This window comes from Canis aureus, chromosome 3, assembly GCF_053574225.1.
Source record: "Canis aureus isolate CA01 chromosome 3, VMU_Caureus_v.1.0, whole genome shotgun sequence".
Lineage (NCBI taxonomy): Eukaryota > Metazoa > Chordata > Mammalia > Carnivora > Canidae > Canis > Canis aureus.
The window spans coordinates 11,629,763-11,639,312 of NC_135613.1; the positions used below are offsets into that span (position 1 = coordinate 11,629,763).

The window sequence follows — 9,550 nt, forward strand, 5'->3', positions numbered from 1 at the left end:
CAGCACATTGAGAAACGCCATCTACAACACAGATTTTTCATCTGGCTAATGCTCTCATAAAATGATGCATATTTCAAAGCAACAAATGTTCATTTCTTTGTATTGCCAACAAGCCAGAAAATCCACCCATTTCCAACAGCAGACTGAAATAAGATCTCCACAGAGGAAAAAGAAAAAACAAAACACACACAAAAAAACAAAAAAACCTGACTGTTACTGAAAATACATCACGTGCCACACCTTACGCTACAGACTTTTCTCATATGTCATCTAATTTAAGGCTGACAATTATATAGTAACTGCTTCTATTTTTACAAAATTCGGGGTAAAGAATAGCTCATGTTTCTAGTATAACAGCCTAAATAAGCAAGAAAAAAATTAATAAACTAATTACAAAGATGCTTCAGGACCGCTTTCAAGCAGAAGTGTTGAAACATGTAAAACCAGTTAGCTAATTTCTTATGACATAGAGGCATTTAAGTGATCATATGAAGACATCGTTTTCTTTCCTGGCTTTTAGCTAATTATAGGGGAAAAACACACTTTGTAAAAAATTTATTTTAGGTGAAATAATCCTAAAGCCTCTTAGAGTGAATACTATATAGAACTATGTTTCAAAGAACATTTTAACCTCAACATATCAATATTTTCATAATATGACCAATTCTATAATTTTATACAGGTGTTTGCAACTTTTTTCCTAGTTTAACCTACTGTTGATAATAGCATACATACAAAAAGTGTATGAATCATGATTCTAACAAGGTAGAAGTTTTCATATGATGCATATAAATCGAAAAAACAGAAATTACTAGCATCCACTAACATCCCTTGTGCTCTAACACCAGAGATGAGTTTTGCCTTCACAGATGTTTTTTAATCTAGCAAAGCTGTGATAAATTTGTTGTGACCTTTACTGAAGTATTTCATTTCTGCTAGCTCTTCCATTTCTTCACTGAAGAGACAAGATTATCCCATGCGATCAAGGAAAGTGAACCACCAGAGCTTTAGATCTGTTGCTTAGAAGTTTCTCGATATCCCTGGCTGCAATTTCCACCAGCTGCCGTGCATTATTTGGTTCCACAGTATACAAATCTTGATACTTTTCATAAATATCAACAAGCTGATTGACTCCACTTGCTGTCTTTGCCAGTGTGACAAGATCTTCTTGCATCTTATCCACCCATGACTTGATAGTGACGGCAGAAGGGAAGGGCTCCGCGGCGGCGGGCCGGACCAGCGCCGCCTGCACGAGCGCCAGCGCCAGCGCCAGGGCCAGCAGGCGGCCCGCAGCCCTGCTCGCGGTCGAGGGGCCGGCGGGGCGCGGGGGGCGCGGGGGGCGCGGCGGGGCGCGGCGGGGCGGGCGGATCCGACTCCGGCTCCTGCTCCTGCTCCGCGCCTCCGCCGCCATCAGCGGCCACTCGGGAACAGAGGCGGCGAGTCCCCAAAATGGTATAGTTGCTATGGAAAACAATCTATTGATTCTTGGAAAGATAAACATACAACTATAGCAGTTCTACTTGCAGGTTTATATATATCCATAATCATACAGAAGGATCCAATATACTTTTCACCTAATTTTCCCCTACAATAAAAACATCGTGCAAAGCTGCAATACAACATCACAAACAGGATATTAACATTAATACAGTCAAAATACAGGCAATTTTCATCACATTTCATCACTACTATGTGCCATTTAAAAAATATTGAAGATGCATGAAAAGTATATTGGATCCTTCTGTGTTACTTCTCTTAACTGTTTGTGAATCTACAATCTAATTATCTTTAAAAATTAATTACAAAAATATCATACCAGCCAAAATCAGTTTCATTAGAAAATATAGAACATGAACTCATGAAAATTGGAAATGACATTTTTCCAGGCTTTTTGATTAAATTTTTTGAATAGGTGGTATAGTCATAAAGGTCAGAAAATTTCAAGGATAAAGAGTCATACAGTAAAAGTTGTCCTTTCATCCTTATTCCTCATCTCCAATCCAACCTGCTTTATTCCTTATGGGGTCACTGCTTTTAGTGTCTCATGTATTCTCCATGGTGTATAGGCGTATACAAACACATTCGAATATAGATTTATATATTCTCCCCTTAATATAAAAGATAGCATGAAAAAAATATAAAAGCATGAGTCAGGATCTTGTGCTTTGATTTTTTTCTTTAAATATACATATATGTGGGACACCTGGGTGACTCAGCAGTTAAGCATCTGCCTTCAGCTCAGGGCATGATCCCAGAGTCCTTGGATGAGTCCCACATCGGGTTCTCTGCAGGGAGCCTGCTTCTCCCCCTGCCTATATCTCTTCCTCTATCTCTGTGCCTCTCATGAACAAATAAATAAAATCTTCTAAAAAATTTTTAAAAATACATATTTGTGTATAAGTATATAATGTATAATGTAATGTACAATATATAAAATATATATTATATGAATTGGGGAGCTCTCCATATATGTGCACAGAGAAATTTCTCTCTCTCTTCTGCTACATAGTATTCCATAGTATGATTATACCATAATTATTGCCCATAAATTTTGCACATCACTAAGGGATTAGCTAATAAATAAGTTAATTGCTTATTTGGAGGATACCAGGAGAGAAGCCCAGCGATAGAGCGACTTTCCCCATGAAGCAATGGCAGCAGATGTGGAGGCTACCAGAGGTTTACCTGGAGGGTGAATGGTAGAGCCCACCAGGTGGAGAAGAACATCAACCATCCTCCAACACTAGTGAAAAACATGCCATTGGTGGCAGAAGGCAGCACTTCTAGAAGTAGTGAGAATGACACTAAAGCTTTTCTCCAGCCCACCACTTCTCCCTCAGGCTCCTCACTCAACCTTCTCCCTTCCACAGCTCCCTTCCAGTATTTCTGTCTCAGTTGCCTTCTCTTTAAGAACCATCCAATTCCAGGGAATTGGAATTAACTCCTAACTCCTCCCTTTCTGAGGCCATCTTACCCTTATTTCAGTAACTATAAGTTGATGACTCCCAAATGAACATGTCAGTCTAGACTTCTGAACTTCAGACTTGCACATCCAACTTCCTCTTCCCATCCACTTGGAGACCTAAGAAATACATCAATTCCTCAATTCCACTCGTATCTTCCCAAATCTGGCCTTCTTCCACTGTTCCCTCTTTCAGAAAATGGCATCTCCATCCAACTGCACAATCTAGAAACCTAAGAATCTCTTCAACACCTCCTTCACTTGCATTTTCCTATATACTTCCAATTATCCCTTAGATCTGGCTGGCCACTTCCATCTTTGTAGACTGCTCACTCTAATCCAAATTACCACTGGCTACTATAATCTCTTAACTGGTCTAACAACATCTATTTTGCTCCACTATCCTCTCAACATTGCAGCTGAAGTCTGTTGTTGTTGTCTTTTAACCTGAAATCTGATTTTGTCATCTGCTTAAATAATAACTTTCCATCGCTTTTATTACTTTTGATTTTGTTGTCTTTTTAAAAATTTAAATTCAATTAATTCACATATAATGTATTATTGGTTTCAGAGGTAGAGATCAGTGATTCATCAGTCTTATATAACACCTAGTTCTCATTACATCACGTGCCCTCCTTAATGTCCATCACCCAATTGCTGCATCTCCCCACCCCTCTCCCTTGCAGTGACCCTCAGTTTGTTTCCTTTAATTATGAATCTCTTATAGTTTGTCTCCTTCTCTGATTTCATCTTTATTTTTTCCTCTTTTCCCCAATGATCCTCTGTTTTGTTTCTTAAGTTTCACATATGAGTGAGATCATATGGTAATTGTCCTTCTTTGACTGACTTATTTCACTAAGCATAATATCCTCTAGTTCCATCCCTGTTGTTGCTAAGGGCAAGATTTCATTTTTTTTGATGGTTGTGTAGTAGTCCATTGTGTGTGTGTGTGTTATATAATATATATATATACCACATCTTCTTTATCCATTCATCTGTCAATAGACATCTGGGCTCTCTCCATAGTTTGGCTATTGTGGACATTGCTGCTATAAACATTGGGGTGTGGATGCCCCTTTGGATCACTACATTTGTATCTTTGGGGTAAATACCCATTAGTGTAATTGCTGGGTGGTAGGGTAGCTCTATTTTCTTTTTTTCTTTTTAAGATTATTTATTTATTTATTCATGAGAGACACAGAGAGAGAGAGAGAGAGAGGCAGAGACACAGGCAGAGGGAGAAGCAGGCTCCATGCAGGGAGCCTGACGTGTGACTCCATCCCAGGTCTCCAGGATCAGGCCCTGGGCTGAAGGTGGTGCTAAACCGCTGAGCCACTGGGGCTGCCCAGGTAGCTCTATTTTCAACTTTTTTGAAGAACTACATACTGTTTTCCAGAGTGGCTGCACCAATTTGCATTCCCTCCAACAGTGTATGAGGGTTCTGCTTTCTCCACATCCTCACCAACATCTGTCATTTCCTGATTTGTTCATTTTCTCCATTCTGACTGGTGTGAGATGGGATCTCATTGTGGTTTTGATTTGTATTTCCCTGATGCTGAGTGATATTGAGCATTTATTTCATGTGTCTGTTGGCCATTTTTAAAAAGATTTTATTTATTTATTCATGAGAGACACAGAGAAAGAGGCAGAGACACAGGCAGAGGGAGAAGCAGGTTCCATGCAGGGATCCTGATGCGGGACTTGCTCCGGGGACTCCAGGATCATGCCCTGGGCCGAAGGCAGGCACTAAACCGCTGAGCCACCCAGGGATCTCCTCTGTTGGCCTTTTGTATGTCTTCTTTGGAGAAGTGTCTGTCATGTCTTCTGCCCATTTCTTGATTGGATTATTTTTTCTTTGGGTGTTGAGTTTGATAGTTCTTTATAGATTTTGGATAGTAGTCCTTTAGCTGATATGTCATTTGCACACATCTTCCATTCTGTTGGTTGTCTTTTGGTTTTATCAATTTCCATTGCTTTAAAAATCAAACAGAATCCCTGGCAAGGGGATGCCTGGGTGGCTCAGTGGTTGAGCCTCTGCCTTTGGCTCAGAGCATGTTCCTGGGTCCAGGGATTGAGTTCCACATCAGGCTCCCTGTGAGGAGCCTGCTTCTGTCTCTGTCTATGTCTCTGCCTCTATCTGTATCTATCATGAATAAATAAATACAAAAAATCTTAAAAAAAAAAAAAAAAGAGGGATGCCTGGGTTGCGCAGCGGTTTAGCGCCTGCCTTTGGCAGAGGGCGCGATCCTGGAGACCCAGGATCGAATCCCACGTCGGGCTCCCAGTGCATGGAGCCTGCTTCTCCCTCTGCCTATGTCTCTGCCTCTCTCTCTCTCACTTTGTGACTATAATAAATAAATAAATAAATAAAAATTAAAAAAAAAAGAATACCTGGCATGGCTTTTGGGGTCCTATGTTGTCTGTTCTGTCTGCTTTCCTCCATTTTCACCTTGCACCAGGCAAGCTTTTGGGGCTTTCCTACTGTAAAGTCCCGTTCCCTCTTGCCATCGGCCTTTTACTCATACTCTTCCCTCTGTCTGTATCATTAATTTCTATTCATTTTTCAAAGTACAACTCATAGAAGTCTTCCATAGACCCCCAGCTTTGATCAGCTTTCTTTTCTTCATTGTTTTTACCTTTTGTTATTATATATTCCTTTGGGTGGTTCCAATATTTGATTAACATTTGTCTCCTTCGTTAGGCTGGAAGTATCTTGAGTGTAGGGACTGGCTTGTGTTTTTTCTTATCATTGTCACACACCAATTAAATTCTGAATAAATTAATTACTGCTGGTGACAAGAGTGAGGGGTGCCTCTTTACCACCTTTCGCTACTACCATACCCTGGGAGATAATGTAGGTCACAGTCTTATCTCTTACTTACTGGGGATGCTTCAGAGGAAGAAGCATCCACTAGCCAAGAGCTTATGGTTTGGAGGCAGGGATATCTGGTTTGTTTGGGTGCTGACATTTGCCAGCTCTGGATTCTTGGGCAAGGTTTCTCTGAACCTTAGTCTGGAAAAGAGGGTTACCACTTACTTCATAAGGTTATTTTTTTTTTCATCACAGTCACTACATTTAATATTTTTCAAAAATATTATATATTGTCCATTTTTAAAATTTCTGATTGTCCCCATAAGTGTCTTTTTTCTGCCTTTTTGTATCTAGGATCCAATTGAAGTTCACCCATTGCATTTTGATGTCCTATGTCTTTAGTCTTCTTTAAGCAATATACTTGTCTTTAAGAAATGTTTGTATTTGGTGATATTGACAGTTTTGAAGAGTCCAGGCCTATTGTCTGGTTGAATATCCATGTTTAGCACTTGACTGCTGCCTCATGATTAGATTGAAGTTAAACATTTTTTGGCAAGAGGACCACTTCAATGATGATTTGTACTTCCCCATATACTCCACCAGGAGGCATGTAATACCAGTTTGTCACAGGATGAGCCAAGCTAAATTCCATCACACAGTTAAGGGGGTGTTAACTGTAACAGAGTTGTGTTGGGGGGGATTCAATGGAGGAATGTACCCAAAGGGTCTGGCCCATAAACCTTACTTCTTGTTCCTTCCCCTTCATCTTTCACTTTGGGACAAATACACAACATTTCTAACTATACTTTCCCACCATAAGTGCCAAGTGCCTTTTGGCGGGGGGGGGGGGGGGGGGGGGGGGGGGGGGGGGACTGGTAGTTATCACGGACTTGAGACTATTTTTAAAAGAATATTTTATTATAAAAATTTCACACATACAGAAAAGTAGAGAGGGTAGTATAATGAATCTCAGTGTATACATCATCAAATGATCACCATTTTGTCAGTTTGTCCCCTCCCCCCTTTTTTTTCTGGTGCATTTTAAAGCAAATCCAAAATATATAAACTCATCCATAAGTACTTCAGTGTGGTACATCAATAACAAAGACTATGTATATATGTAAAAATATATATATGTATAAATGTATATATACATACAACACAACCATGATGTCATAATGTCTAACAAAATTAAATACAATCTCTTTGGGGATCCCTGGGTGGCTCAGCGGTATGGCGCCTGCCTTTGGCCCAGGGTGCGATCCTGGGGTCCCGGGATCGAGTCCTGCGTCGGGCTCCCGGCGTGGAGCCTGCTTCTCCCTCCTCCTGTGTCTCTGCCTCTCTCTCTCTCTCAGTCTATCATAAATAAATAAATAAATAAATAAATAAATAAATAAATAAATAAATAAATAAATAAACAAACAAACAAACAAATAAATCTTTAAAAAAATAAATACGATCTCTTCATATTATCTGAAAGTAAAACCATACTCAAAGCTTTGGAATTACTTTTGAGTTTTATTTTTTGAGTCTTCCTTGTTTTTCTTAACACACAGGTCCCCAAGTGGAAGCACTGCACAGACTATTACACAGACTTTGATCTTAACTTTTTAATATATATTTGTTTTTCCGGGCAAGGCAGAAGTGTAGTTAAAAGCACAGATGAGGGATCCCTGGGTGGCGCAGCGGTTTGGCGCCTGCCTTTGGCCCAGGGCGCGATCCTGGAGACCCCGGATCGAATCCCACGTCAGGCTCCCGGTGCATGGAGCCTGCTTCTCCCTCTGCCTATGTCTCTGCCTCTCTCTCTCTCTCTATGTGACTATCATAAATAAATAAAATTTAAAAAAAATAATAAAAAAAAAATAAAAGCACAGATGAACCTATTTGTGGAGGTGCAGCCCAAGAATTTATAGCTTTAACAAGCACCCAGATGATAGAGACTCAGCCCATAGCTTCCTTAGAAGTTAGTTATATTCAGGAGAAATGAGAGGTGTGGTTAGAAAAAGTCAAATAGTTTGCTTATGTTTCATCCTGGATTTATCATGTCGATGTGGAATTTGTCCCTTCAACCATCAAATATTTAATAAGCACCTGCTATGTGGACAAACAAGGTGGAAACATCCTGTCAGAGGATGAAAGATGGAAGATAAACATGCAAATAACTAAGACAACTTTTATGTACTGAGAAGCATTTTAAAGAATTATGAAAGAATTAAAACAGACCCTGGTTTTCCTTGTTTTAATCTTCATCTCCTTTCCTTTTTCTTTCTTTTTCTCTCTCTTCTCCTTCCCTCTGTTTCCCCCTTTCTACCTCCCCTTCCCTTGAACCTTAACTAGCATTAGATGACTCAAAGGACTTACAAAGATAGCTCTCAAAAGAACTGTTTCAACAGCTACCAAAGTAAGATTGCAACAACAATCATGAAAAACCCCAACATAACCCATCATTCCAGCTGCAAAGCTTTGCAGCAGTTACAGATAAAGAAAATTGCAACTGGGACAATATCCTAACCATAGGCCCCTCTCTCTGTGCCCTCTATGTAAAAACTCCAATCCTGCTTCAGCTCAGGGAGTTTTGTCATCCTGAGGGACTGCCTGATACAATCAGCTAAATACCTGAGTCACTTTAACCTGAGTCACTTCAACTAATTTTTGTTCCTTGACAGAATATAGAAGACATCGTTTGAAGAGAGAGAGACTTGTGGGAAAATGTCTCTGAGGAGGATTCATTTGAATTGAAGCTAAATGAGAAAGAGATCAGTTTGTGATAATTTGGGGTAGAATGTTCTAAGTAGAAACCACAGGTGCAAAGGTTGGAAAATTGGTACAAAGAAGAGAGCATGGATAGAAGTGAATGAATGAAGGGAGAAGTACTGTGTGGACTGGGAAACCCCTGGAGGTTTCTCTTCTGTTTGTTCTAATGGCTTTCTTGAGATATAATTCCTATACAATGCATCCATTTAAAGTCTACAGTTTGGGGGCGCCAAGGTGGCTCAGTTTGTTAATCGGTTAATCCTCTGCCTTGGCTCAGGTCATGATCTCAGGATCCTGCTGAGCAGAGAGTCTGTTTCTCCCTCCCCCTCTGCCTGTCCACCCTCACCTCCCCCACAACTTGAGCACATTCTCTTTCTCAAAAATTTTTTTTAAAAGCTTTTATTTATTTATTCATGAGAGACACAGAGAGAGGCAGAGACACAGGCAGAGAGAGAAGCAGGCTCCATGCAGGGAGCCCAATGTGGGACTCGATCCCAGGACTCCAGGATCACGCCCTGGGTTGAAGGTGAACATTTAACCTGTGAGCCACCTAGGTGTTCCAATAAATAAAATCTTAAAACAGAATAGTGTAGGCGTACTTGGGTGACTCAGTCGGTTAAGTGTCTGACTTAGGCTAAGGTTATGATTTAAAAGTCCTGCGATTGGCACTTGGGGCTCCCTGCTCAGCCAGGAATCTGCTTCTCCTTCTCCCTCTGCCTGCCACTCTGCCTGCTTGTGCTCACACACTCTCTCGGTCAAATATTGAATGAATGAATGAATATTTTAAAAAACTGATGAATTATACAATTCTGTGGCTTTTAGTATATTCACAGGATTGTGTAACTGTTACCACTATCAATTTTAGAATACTTTTTTTTCGATCTCATGACCCTGAAATCATGACCTGAGCCGAAATTGAGAGTTGGATGCTTAGCTGACTGTGCCACCCATGCACCCCTAAGATTTTATTTTTAAGTAATCTCTACACCCAACATGGGGCTCAAAGTGACAAACCTGAGATC

The 9,550-nt window shown here is 40.3% G+C and overlaps 1 protein-coding gene across 1 annotated transcript in view; it reads left to right on the forward strand.

Annotated features, from left to right (window-relative positions):
- The window catches only part of ZNF19 (zinc finger protein 19), a 98,994-nt gene that overhangs the window by 6,473 nt on the left and 82,971 nt on the right, over positions 1 to 9,550 (forward strand). The gene's annotated exons all lie outside the window — the stretch shown is intronic.